Genomic DNA, 12,882 nt, shown 5'->3' with positions numbered 1-12,882 from the left:
GTTAACTTTGATTGATTGGTCGGGTGCAGGAAAATCGTGTCTGAAACACTTGTTCTTATGAAATCGCAGGCACTCATGCATATAGGAATATTATTATTACTGACTAGAAAATCATTGAATGCATAAGGTAGTGACTCACCGGTTATTTGAACGTCATTACTGACAATGTGCACACGTGACAGGGAAATAGGTGCATAGTTTCGCAGAACATTCAGCTGTTTCCATGTCCTCTGGCTGTCACATTCACAAGAGTTGAACAAGTCAGTATGATAACGGTTTTTCGCGCTGCGTAGCTCTTTCGTGAGACCATTCCGAAAACGTTTAAACTCGTTCCAGTCGTTTGGATATCGTGAATTGATAAACTTATCGTAAAGGCTATTTTTTTTATTTGATGGAGAAGTTTTTTGTGGCCCATGGCTTGCGTATCCTGGAAGGTTGTTTTTTCTTAATTGTAAAGGAGAAATGTCTGTGATAGCATGAGAAAAATAGCCCAAGGAATCTTTCATATGCGACATGCGGAATTTGCCAGGCATAAACATCCGTCCCGTCCGTGCTTCCTAATTCGGCACGGAAATTTTCTAACGCATTCTGCGTAATCGCTTGTATGAAGGTATCAGTAGCACTTGATCGTTGACATGTATGATTCAGACTCAGAAATATGGCCATATGGTCACTAAGGCCGCAGGAAAACAGCCCCGATTTAATCTTACTGAAAGCAATGTTTGTAATAAATAGGTCGATACACGTAGGTGTATTATGAGTAGTTCTAGTAGGTGAGGATATGACATTGAAGCAAACATGTGCGTGTATAACAGCCTCAAAATTTCGCGTCATGGGATTGTCGAGCATCATATTGATATTGAAATCACCACCCAACACGAGCTTAAATTGTAATTCACCCACATAAAGGAAAAACTTTTCAAGAAACTGAAAGAAATGGTCTAAATTACCGCTTGGTGGACGGTAGAAAAGTGAGTAGACAGTTCGAGCACTCAAGACTGATAGGACTTCATAGTCATCAGTAATACAGCAAAATTCATTGATGCACTTTGCATCGATGTTATCACGGACAACCACTCGGACACCACCGCCGCGCGCCGTTTCTCTGTTTTTGGTAAAGCATTGATATTTAGGCAGTTGCCATACGACTGAGTGCTGGTCATATCACGTTTCAGGCAGCATAATGACATCAAACTGAAAGGTCAAGTTGCTGAAAAAAAGGTCAAGCATGTCATGCTTGTTTCGCACTGTTTGGCAGTTGAGATGGGAGCATCGAGTGGATTTTTTATGGTCTCGTTCAACAAAATGCACGAAGTCAGACGAGGATAATGAATTAACAAAAGCCATGTCAGAATGGGAAAACGTGTGGACAGCACTTCAGTATCACACTTTGAGGTTTTCGAGACCGGTTGCGGTCTTGATTACATGTACATAGGCATGTTCTTCTTTCCGGACCAATATTCTTCCATTGCGATGCCCCACAAGTTTGAAATTTTTTAGGAGTGGCCATTCCTTTGCAACTGTGTGCAACGATCTATTACACCCGGTTAGGTTTTCGGATATGCAGGCATCAGATTCTACCCTTGATATAGCTTTTCTTTCTTTCGAGCCATTTGTCTATTATCGACAGTCGCGTGAAGTGAACAACCATAATAACCTATAGCTATTATTAGCTTTTCTATAGGTCGTGGGATCGAATCCCGGTCACGGCGGCCGCATTTCGATGGGGGCGAGATGCGAAAACACCCGTGTACTTAGATTTAGGTGCACGTTAAAGAACCCCAGGTGGTCAAAATTTCCGGAGTCCTCCACTACGGCGTGCCTCATAATCAGAAAGTGGTTTTGGCACGTAAAACCCCATAATTATTAAGCTTTTCTATTCCGATTCTGCTATCAGCCCTCCACGATTGGTCAAAAACTTTTTTGGACCACCCCCACTTCTCCTGTCTGTCGCGCGACGTCACGAAAACCGCGACAGCTCCCCATCTGATATGACATGTACACACTGATTATGCGTGATTGCATCGAGCAAAAGAAAAATAGTTATTTCTCATTCGGTGAATTTTTGCTATAAGCCCACGGCTATCGGTCAAAAGTTTTCAGGTTGCACCCACTTCACCTTCAGCGTTGCCTGTCAGGCAGCGTCATAAAAACACGCAAATTCACCGCGTCAAAGTGACGGGTATGCGTTAAAGATATATTAATATGCCGAACAAAACTGAATGTTCTTCTGAATAGCCGTAGGCTGCCCCGTTCCGAAAGGAATAAAAGATGGCAGCCGCCGATCGCTCAGGCAGTGGCTACTTGCATATTTATTTGCGTATAATAAAGCTTTCTGCGTGGACGTGTAACGTTTTCGGGCACTTTCATCACGTTTAAGACATCGCTTTAGTGGCATTCTTAACCTTCCGTTGCACGCCGCCGCGATTTTCGACCAGCCACCGCAAGCTAAGTAAGGGAAAGCGGACCAATCGTAGACGCTAGCACCACCCTATTCATCCAGTTATCTATATTCAGTACGATGACTCGGCCCCATCGAAACCCTCTCCACTTTAGCGTGCTCCTCGCTTCCTGGCAGCCAATTGCAAACGAAGAACCGCTCAATCCATGTTATTCGTTTTGAAAGCAAAGAAAAGTGACCTCCTGTAAAGTAAGAGTGTGTTTGATTGGGCTGTTGAGGCAACACTGCGAGTCGCCGCCCGATGCTTGCGTCGGCGGTTGCCCAAATTTGACGTCAGGAGATTGGAATAAAAACACATTGGAATAGTTTTGCGTTATAGGCCCCGGGACCCCTTTAAAGGCTGATTCTAGCCAATCTTGGTGCGGGACGTATAATGAAGGCGGACGGCCAGTGGCAGAAAAGCACTTATGGACGAAGGGCTTTGCGAATTCAGCCGCTGCCGTTTATTGACAAGCACCCACTAAATGTATTCAAAGAAGCTTATCAGTCATATTAAAGTCATATTTTCTAAGCAAAACAAGGGTGTCGCTGATATACGCATTGTTCCCCGGAATAGTGATACGTGTATCAGTTACACCAGTGTTTTGACTAGAAAAACTGAGTTTGGTGATCAATAAGCTTCTTTGAATGCATCTGGTGGATGCTTGTCTTCTTTGTGCCCTTACCTGAGAATCACAGAGAATGTCATTTCATTTCATTTCATTTTATTACCTTAAAAGCCCCATAGGGGCACCACGTAAGGGGTGGGCATACATATATTTATTATACATCATTTTAAGAATAACACAGTATAAGTTAGTATAACCGAGCATAAGTTACAAGACACGTGAAAATTAAGTACATAATTCCATCTAGTACACACAAAGATAGCATATCCCGTTCACTTTTTTATTCTAAAAAATGGTCTGTTAGTTTTTGCATGAATGTAGGTGCACAGGTTATTGCGGCAATTTGGTGGGGCAGATTCTTCCAATATGTTGCTGCGCGAAAGAAGAATGAGCCCGAAAAAGTGGTGGTGTGAGTGCGAGGGCGGCCAACTTGGTACACGTGCCGAGTGCGATGTGATATAGGGGCAGCGGGAGTAATGTATGGTGGTTGAATAAGTGAAGTATGATAGAACTTATGAAAAAGAGAGAGAGTTGAGTTGCGACGGCGATCAGCGAGTGTAACCAGTCCGGATTCTTTTTCCAATGATGACACGCTGACATCATATGAATACGTTGAATGGATGAACCTTATGGCACGGTTTTGCACCGATTCAATTGCGTTGATTAGATGTGCTTGATGAGGGCTGCATACGGCACATGCATATTGGAGTTTAGGTCTGATTATGCTTTTGTAGGCTAGTAATTTCACATGCTTGGGTGCTTGCTTTAAGTTTCGTTTGAAGAAACCAAGAGATTTATTAGCAGATGAGATGAAGTAATATGTGTGCTCCAAGTCAAGTCATTAGTAAGGGTAACACCAAGGTATTTGTAGGACTGCGCAGTTTCTACGTCTACGTTATTTATTGTGTATGGGTAAGCTAGTGGGTTACGTCGGCGGGAGAATACCACTACTTTACATTTATTTGGGTTAAGTGTCATTAGCCAGCAATCGCACCATTGTTGCAAGCAGTTAATATCCTCCTGAAGGGAGATTTGGTCAGACATGTTAGTAATTGTTTGGTAAACGACGCAGTCATCTGCAAACATGAGAATATTGCAGGATACATGCAGAGGTAAGTCGTTAATATATATTAAAAAGAGGAGAGGCCCGAGGACATATCCTTGTGGAACCCCAGAAGTTACCGGTAGGGAAACAGATGGGCTGTTGTTAATGAGGACAAACTGTGAGCGGTTACTGAGGAAAGCTTCAATCCATCGCAATATATCGGGGCCCACGTTCGCCAGAGATAGTTTTAGTAATAGTCGTTGATGTGGTACCTTATCGAATGCTTTCGCGAAGTCTAGGAATACTGCGTCTGTCTGCTGGTTAGTATCTAGATTAGTGTGAAGATCATGAAGAAAAAGTGCCAATTGCGTCTCGCAGGAAAATCCCTTGCGAAATCCGTGCTGTGAAGAATGAAAAACGTTTCCTGCGTCTAAAAATTTCATAATTTCTGTATAAATGACATGTTCCGTGATTTTGCAAGGTATGCTTGTCAGTGAGATGGGGCGATAGTTAAGTGGAGAGTTCTTGTCACCTGATTTGTAGATGGGAACAACCCTCTCCCCCTTCCAGTCATGTGGTATGATGCCAGATGAGAGTAACTGCGAGAACAGCAAGCACAAATAAGCAGCACTGATGTCTTTAGTATTTTTTAACACTTTTGAGTTTATGTTATCCACTCCGGCTGAAAATGTTAGTTTAAGATTGTCAATTAGAGACAAAATACCATCGGCAAAGAAGGTTACTGATGGCATGACACAAGTTGACTTGTTAACTGTAGAGGGAAATGACAAGCTAGGTTCATGGGAGAAGACTGACACAAAAGCTGTATTAAAAAGATTAGCACATTCAACATCATCGACCGTTTTACCTGTCTCGTTAACTAACGCAATACTGCTTATTTCCCGAAGATTGATCACCTGCCAGAACTTTCTTGGATTAGTGACCAGCATGTTTGGTAGATCTTCGTGAAAGAAAGACTGTTTTGCCTCACGAATAGCTGATAAGTATGCACGTTCCGCTGCGTAGTATTTATCCCAGGCGCATGTCTTTGTCCTGCCGTTTGCTGCACGGTACAAACTTTTTTTTTTTTTTTTAATATTATCAAGTCTCTTCAAAGAATTGGTGAACCATGGCTTCTGAAGTTGCGTTTGAAACGTTATCGTTGGAATGAACCTGTCAGCTATATCATTTATTTTTTCTTTAAACCTTTGCCAGTTGGTATAGATATCGTGTTTGTTAAAAGATGCCTCGAATGAAATAAAGAAGTCGTACAGATTATCGCGTATAGCCTCATAGTTGCCTTCGTTATAAAGATGTATTGTCTTTTGAAGTTTCTGGCGTAGAATTGGCGCGAAGTGAAAGGAAGCGTGAATAACCTTATGGTCGCTAATTTTCTTCAGATAGGTAATCGACGATAAACTGTCTGGTCGACTTGTTAGTATTAGGTCTAATACGTTAGCTGTGTCTGGTGTGACGCGCGTTGGTTCATATACAAGTTGAGCGAGGTTAAAATTAAAACAAACATCAAGGAAATTTCTTGCTTCTGTCTGATTTACGAGAGACGGAGCTATATTGTGCCAATCGATATCTGGAAAGTTAAAGTCTCCGAAGAGGAGGAGGTCAGCTTTGGGGTACTGAAAAGTTGGTTTGCAGAGTACATTGCTAAGTTGGCAGGCAAAATCTGGGCTACTGCGAGGGGGTCTATAGCAAACGCCCAAAAGAACATTGTGGAGCGGCGTGACAATGAATGAAAGGATTTCTAAGTTGGATGTGACGCTAACAACAGAACACGATAATTGTTGTCTGACAGCTATAAGGACGCCTCCTCCTCGTGTTGTCGTGGGATCCTTCCAAAACAGGTTGAAATTCGGTAAATCAGTCAGCACTTCCGAGTCTGGAATGTGGTCACTAAGCCAGGTTTCCGTGAGCACCAGCACGTTGCTTTAGACGTCAGTGAAAGGTTAGACACGTGTTTGCGTTTTGCAATGAAGCTTCGTGTGTTAGTAAAGATTACTGAAATAGAAGTGCGTGACATATCTGCTATTCGGGGGCGTCGATTTATTTTTTGATTACGAAGTGGTTGCTATACTTCTTTAATCGTCTGCGAAGCTTCATCATATACGTAGCGCTTGGAACCTATGAATAGTGTTTTAAATCTTAGGGAGAACGGCACAGACTTAGCTTTTGCGAAGCGACAAGGTGTTTACGAGCATTCGTAACCGCCGGCGAAAAATCTTCGGAAACGCTGAAGTCGGTGCCTCTAAGATTACGGCCATTAGAAGCGACAGCTTCCTTTGTTTTAAAGAATACAAATTTAACTATAATTGGGCGCTTGCGATCAGGGGAATACCGACCAATTCGATGCGCTCGCTCTATTTCTTTAGGCTCAAGCGGTACTTTCAGATGATTCGAGCAGAGGCGTAAGATAATTTTTTCCGATTCGTTTGATGGCTCTGATACTGATGGATCGGGGAGGCCATAAAAAACCAAATTATTTCGCCTTAACCGGTTCTCAGCATCACCTATACGGGCATCCAGTTTATGAACCAGCTGCGTCGTTCGTTCACTGTCTGCCCGTATGGATTGCATATCGGCTTGCATGGATAAAACACTTCGGCAACTGCCCTCCAGGTGCGTCAGCCTCTCGCTCAGAGCCTCTAGAGATGCAGTCGTAGCCAAGTGTTTGCTTTTGAGATCTTGCATCTCAGCGATAATCGTATCTTGGCCATCAGATACCTTCTTCATTTCGGCAAGTAATGCGGCGTAATCCGGACCGGGATTACTTTCAATATCCCCACAGAGTAACAAAAGGTATTTGATAACACATAAGCACTCAGAGACAACACACAAACAGCACTGCGGGCTCGGTAGCTGCACAAGAGAATAATTATTGGTTTTCTTAGCGTAAAGAGAGTTTGGTTCACAGACCTGCATGATGAACAGCAGCGGGTTAGTGGATCGCATCGTGGCAATGCCACCGAGCCCACAGTGCGGCAGGTGTAGTCGCTCCTCTTTTATAGGCAGCTGGATGGTTGTTCACGTTGGTAGTAGGGCCAGCGGCTTTTCGCCGAGGATCGATTCTTTCACTGGCGCCGTCGCCAGATGGGTTGAATCCATGTTGGTTCTGATGTCCCATGTTAATACGTCATCGGAGCACGGGTGCGATCGTCCCAAAGTGACACTCGTTGATTTCACAAGAAGAAGCAGCATCATTCGCATGATAACTGACGTCAAAACCTGCATGAAGAACAGCAGCGGGTTAGTGGATCGCATCGTGGCAATGCCACCGAGCCCGTCAATTTTGACGGGCTGGTTTTAATAAATATATCTTGTAGGTGAGCATTTGTCATGTGTCCACTCGCGTCCCCGTCAATTTTATGCTCGCTCCCAGCCCCTGTGAGATATATTAAAATAAGTTTTCTTTTAATGAATAGAACTCGCCAATGTTTATTAATATAAAACACTGCGTTACGGAAGCTATCTTTAACGCAAACTGATCCGTAGCAACGCATACAAGCGTAATATGTGATCTATACAGCCTTGGTTTCTCGTCAACAGCTAGTGGTCCACTGTTTTCTTCATTGATAAGGCCGTGTTGACACTTCGAGTGCCAGCAATCAGTGAGGGTCATCCGATGAATGTAAGCCAACTGCGCACAGCTCTCAGATTTCCAGGAGAGTCGTATTGCATGGCCAGCCTCCCGGACTCGGATAGTGCGTTGATTCTACTGAGCGTAAGCTACGTTCCAGTGTCGCGTCCGACCCCCACTACCACATACCATACCTCACGTAGTTGTCAGCCATGTTGGAACACGTACTTTATTTAGCAGCCGCAGGGTTGATTTTAACGTTGACAGCGTTTTATATAAAACGTGTGTACTTTAAGTCTAACTGCATTCGTTCTTACCCCATGCCCGGTGATTACACGTCTAGCTGGAATTTTCTCGGAGTGGCAGGCAATCTCCTGACTGCAGGCTTTGATCCCAGTATGGGTAAGTGGCGAAGCTTGTAATTACATTACAATTTGTAATTACATTACTACTTTGTTTTGTGACCCTATAAGTGTTTTTCGCACTTTTCGTCGTTATGTACCCCTAAATGTTAGAGCGATAGGCGCGCAATTAAGGAAATAAAAGCGGATAACTTCTTTAGGAAGCCTGCACTTTCCACCGTGACTTCAGATTTTATACTGAGACACTGAAAACAAATGAAAAAATGGTTTATAGAAAGTGTGTGAATTTGTTGTTGTGACGCAAATGTGAAATTATGTCATGAATTCAGTTAACAAAGTAAAATGGATGCTATAGCGCATGCTGATGTGGTTTCTTGCTGGGCTGCGCAGTAAAGCTCAAAAGACAAGGCAAACTGCATCAGCAGGAACCGAAAGGAAGACAGGGAACCAAATGAGTCGGTGGCATGGCCTGTGTTATCTCAAATGTAAGTCTGCACGATCGAAGCATGGCCTGAAAATGCTGGACCTCCAGCAGGGTGTATCCCTTGTTTAATGGAGAGCTAAAAAGCTCGCACGCGAGCAGACAGAACATTGTCCTCAGTCTAATCAGTGATCGGATAAACTCGCGCCATGACACCATGAAACACAACTAATCTTTTCCACGCTATGCGCAGCATAAAGGTATTAGTAAAATAGCGAAGCGGAGTAGCCCTTCAAATTTTTCCTAAAGAAAGCTATTAGAATCGATGAATTGTTGATATTGTGAAACGTTGTTTAGGCATTTTATTAACGTTTTAAAAAGGCTATAGTGTCTATTTTGGCACAGAAAGAACAGCTCCCACTCGTGGATGCAACGAAGTTAGCATCATAGCATGTGTGAAAAAGTATGCAAAGGAAACGAAAACCTCGCTCCAAGCATCATACATTATACACGAAACATACACTATACTCAAATACTGAATGCAGCAGAGCATGCCCAGATGGGGCTCGGCCAATGCTTAGCGAGCGGCTTCTATAAAAGCACTATGCACCAATTAACAAAAGCATTATGCGGAATGTATGGAACTGCATTGAAGATAAATGGTAAGGTAAACTGTTACACTGTATATTTTAAAAAATAATCTTACATCCAATTCGGTGTGCGTGTGCGTGTGTGTGTGTGTGTGTGTGTGTGCGTGTGTGTGCGTGCGTGCGTGTGTGTGCGTGCGTGTGCGTGCGTGTGTGTGCGTGCGTGTTTGTGCGTGTGTGTGCGTGTGTGTGTGTGTGTGTGTGTGCGCGTGTGTGTGTGTGTGTGCGTGCGTGCGTGCGTGTGTGTGTGTGTGTGTGTGTGTGTGGTGTGCGTGTGTGTGAATAAACAAAATGGCTGGCGTCGTACTGCTGTGTTAGCGTCGCTTCCATATCTTTGACAGTGCAGAACGACTCCATGACGAATCGACTACTTCGTATCTCTCTTTCGTCCGCACGCGGCGCTCACGCCAACTCACAACCCCGCACAGGCAAGAAACTCCCATTCGAGGTCCACCGTAAAGATATCGGGTTATCTACAGTGGCGTGGCAAAGTCTTGCATTCAGGTGAACAGCCGACGCTGACCCCACAGACCGATTTACATACTGGATGTTTTGCTTCCACTTATAAGCACAAAACCTCCGCCAAACATACGAACCATGCAGCCAAAGATACCCAAGCAATTTACTTGAGTTCTTGAGCCACTAAATCCACCCTCCGCCCCCTCACTTGCTGACAAGAAAAGCTCCGAATTCTAAACGAATGCTGTGCAAGCAATACCACAAGATTCATTCAGCCTACAAAACCTCTGCACTAACGAACCCAATACAATGCATATATTTGTTTCTCTTTCATCATCCTTTCTTTTCTTTTTAAGAATTAACTTGCAGGTTACTGTCCTATCACGGACTCGCCTGCAGTTCTAGTAGATAAACATAAATACCCCAGAAAGTGGATGGAAAAACGGCTTAATTCCTTAATTGTTTAATTGCTAAAGCTTAATTGGTAAGAGCATCACACGCGTAATGCGAGGACGTGGGTTCGTATCCCACCTGCGGCCAGTCATTTTTTCATCCACTTTCCCTGCCATTAATTTATCATTTAATTATTTCCATTAGTAATGAAGTAATTTTTCATATGCTGTCCCTGGTGTATTTGTTTGTTGGCTTATTATGATATGACTAATAAAAAAATCAGGCCTCTCGGTTTCCTTTCACCTCGTTCATTACACAGCAAAGGCTTCGAATCCGACAGCATTGATACCTTCAGGTAGCATGTGTGGATTTATTGACCAGTTGCCTTCAGCTAAAAAATTCACGTACACGTGACTCCTCCGCCGGAAAGGACGTTGCACATCCGCCGCCATGGCTTGTGAGTGGTGGTGCTGGCTAACACTCCCAGAGTCAGTTCTAGTAGATAAACATAAATACACCAGAAAGTGGATGGGAAAACGGCGCCGCGGTAGCTTGGTTGGTAAGAGCATTGCGCGCGTAAACCGAAGGTGTGGGCTTTCTCCCGCCTGCGGCCAATTGTTTTTTTCATTCACTTAATTTCCGTTAATTTATCCTAACTTTATTTTAATTCAGAAGTATATATATATATATATATATATATATATATATATATATATATATATATATATATATATATCCAGCATTTACAGAATGTTGGAGGCCACCTTGGCAAGACAGCTCTATAACACAGCTTGACGGGGCCACTGGCAGGTGACAAACACAGCCAGACATAAAAACTGTAGTATAGTATACAACGGTATACAAGGTTAACAAACATGTGATTTCACATTACAAAATTCACTGACGATTGCAATAATTCCTAATGCGAAATTTGAGCGCAGCTCTCTACGTGGTTTCATTTCATAGTATATTGGGTGGCGCGGACAATCTATCTCATGCGGCTCATTGCAAATGGTGCGAAGTGTAGCGCGACTGCCTCGCTAATCGGGAGATCGCAAGGCAGCGCGTGGGCCGCGCGTGAACGCGATTCGCAGCAACCGCCGCAGACAGACCTCCGCTCATGCAGCTCTTTGTTTCCATATATGGTATCGGTGGACGCGCTCGCCGCATGCCATCGGTGAACAGACGACGGCGCGTTACTCTGGTGTCTTCTGGGAGCGGTTGTCGCCGCAGAGCTCGTCTTGCGTATCACAATGATTTTTTTCTCACGTTTTCGCCATACCCTCCTCCTCCGCTTTCCTCTTCGGACTGTCTTCGCTATCACCGTCTTTTATCCCCCGCTGCGTTCCGCGTTCACTCTTTCATCCTTCGCTGTGCGTGTTTGCTCGGTTACGCCGACAGACACCGACGCTAAACGCAGGAACGGGCGCCTAAGAGCTGCACTCTAAAAGCACATGCTATCCTATACAGGAAAAAATGGGTGCACTCATACAGTCACACATCACAATGAAACTACAGGTGCCGAGTTTATTGCAACCAATAGAACGTATTGTGTGCATAGAATGAACACACATATGTCATACATGTAATATATGTATTTAAAAAAAGAGAGCATGGTTCATTGAGACGTTTCTTTACTCAACGTTTAGGTGGGAGGACCGTCCTTTATCAAGATTGTTGATAAAGCCTCATGATAAACACTCTTGATAAAGACCGATCCTCCGGCCGAACCGTCGAGGGAAGAAACCTCTTAAGGAACCATGCTCTTTTTCTTTAAATAAGTTGTGCAGCAAGCAAATGCCCGTTGACTCTATTACTCTAAGACTACATATATGATTGAAAAGTTGATGCATGGCTTAAAAACACTGTTTACTATATCGATACGTCGGCCAGAAAGGCTAGTCTCCGGCCGAAACGTCGACCTCATAAAAAGTTGTTTTTAAGAAGTGCATCAACTATTCAATTATAACCTTGTTGCCACCGAAGGTATTCGTTGCACCTTCAAGTCATATATATATATATATATATATATATATATATATCAATGTGTTTTTAGACTGTGCAGCATAAAAAAAAAATACCTGTGGCAGATAGCATAGTTTTGATTCTAGAACTGGCTTGCCGGAAGAGGAGGACAACTTCCACAATAAACTGAAATGCATAGTTGACTTAATGGACTATTTTAGTTTACCCAGTTAAATTTATAAAATACTTTACTACGATGAGCAAAATGACAACAAGGTGAAAGCAGGCGCCAACGTTTTTACAAGTGAACTTGTCTTTTTAAAGGCCTTATGTCATCTTGTCAAAACGTTGGCTCCTGCTTTCACCTTGTTCTCATTTACTTCATCGTCTTGAATTTGCATCTCCCGCATTCCCCGTGTTTTCCCAAAATTAATTTATGGCACATATTGCAATTTATTAATTGTAGTTGGCAGGCACATACCCAGGATTTTTTTTCGGGGAGGGCCCAACCCAAGGTAACTTTTCTATGCAAATGATGGGGGGGGGGGGGGGAGGAACCTGTACTAGTACAGATGTGAATAACGTCCACCATTCACCATAAAGATGCGCAATACCGCAAAAAAGAAATGAAATAAGGGGCGCTATAACGTAAAACTATTCCAATATCTTTTTATTCCAATCTCCTGACATCAAATTGGCGTAACCGCCGACGCAAGCATCGGGGTTACCAGAAGGGTTGTCTGAATAGACCAATCAAACGACCTCCTCGTTCATAGGAGGTCACTTTTGTTTGCTTGAAAAACGAATAACATTGCCTACACTAAGCTGGTTGTCTTATCTAAATGGCTGGCAAGAGGCGAGGAGCGCACTCAAGTGGAGAGGGATTCAATGGGGCCGAGCCACTGCACTGAAAATCGATAACCGGACAGAGA

At 43.5% G+C, this 12,882-nt stretch overlaps 1 protein-coding gene across 1 annotated transcript in view; it reads left to right on the top strand.

The window, feature by feature from the left end:
• Positions 1 to 7,788: 7,788 nt before the first annotated feature.
• The window catches only part of LOC126546973 (cytochrome P450 4c3-like), a 177,709-nt gene continuing 172,615 nt past the window's right edge, over positions 7,789 to 12,882 (top strand). Inside the window, exon 1 of the mRNA XM_072288718.1 lies at positions 7,789 to 8,105. The gene's annotated coding sequence lies outside the window, so the exon portion shown is untranslated. The remainder of the gene's footprint in view (positions 8,106 to 12,882) is intronic.

This window comes from Dermacentor andersoni, chromosome 1 (genome assembly GCF_023375885.2).
Source record: "Dermacentor andersoni chromosome 1, qqDerAnde1_hic_scaffold, whole genome shotgun sequence".
Taxonomy (NCBI): domain Eukaryota; kingdom Metazoa; phylum Arthropoda; class Arachnida; order Ixodida; family Ixodidae; genus Dermacentor; species Dermacentor andersoni.
This window is presented reverse-complemented; position numbering and strand designations above follow the sequence as displayed.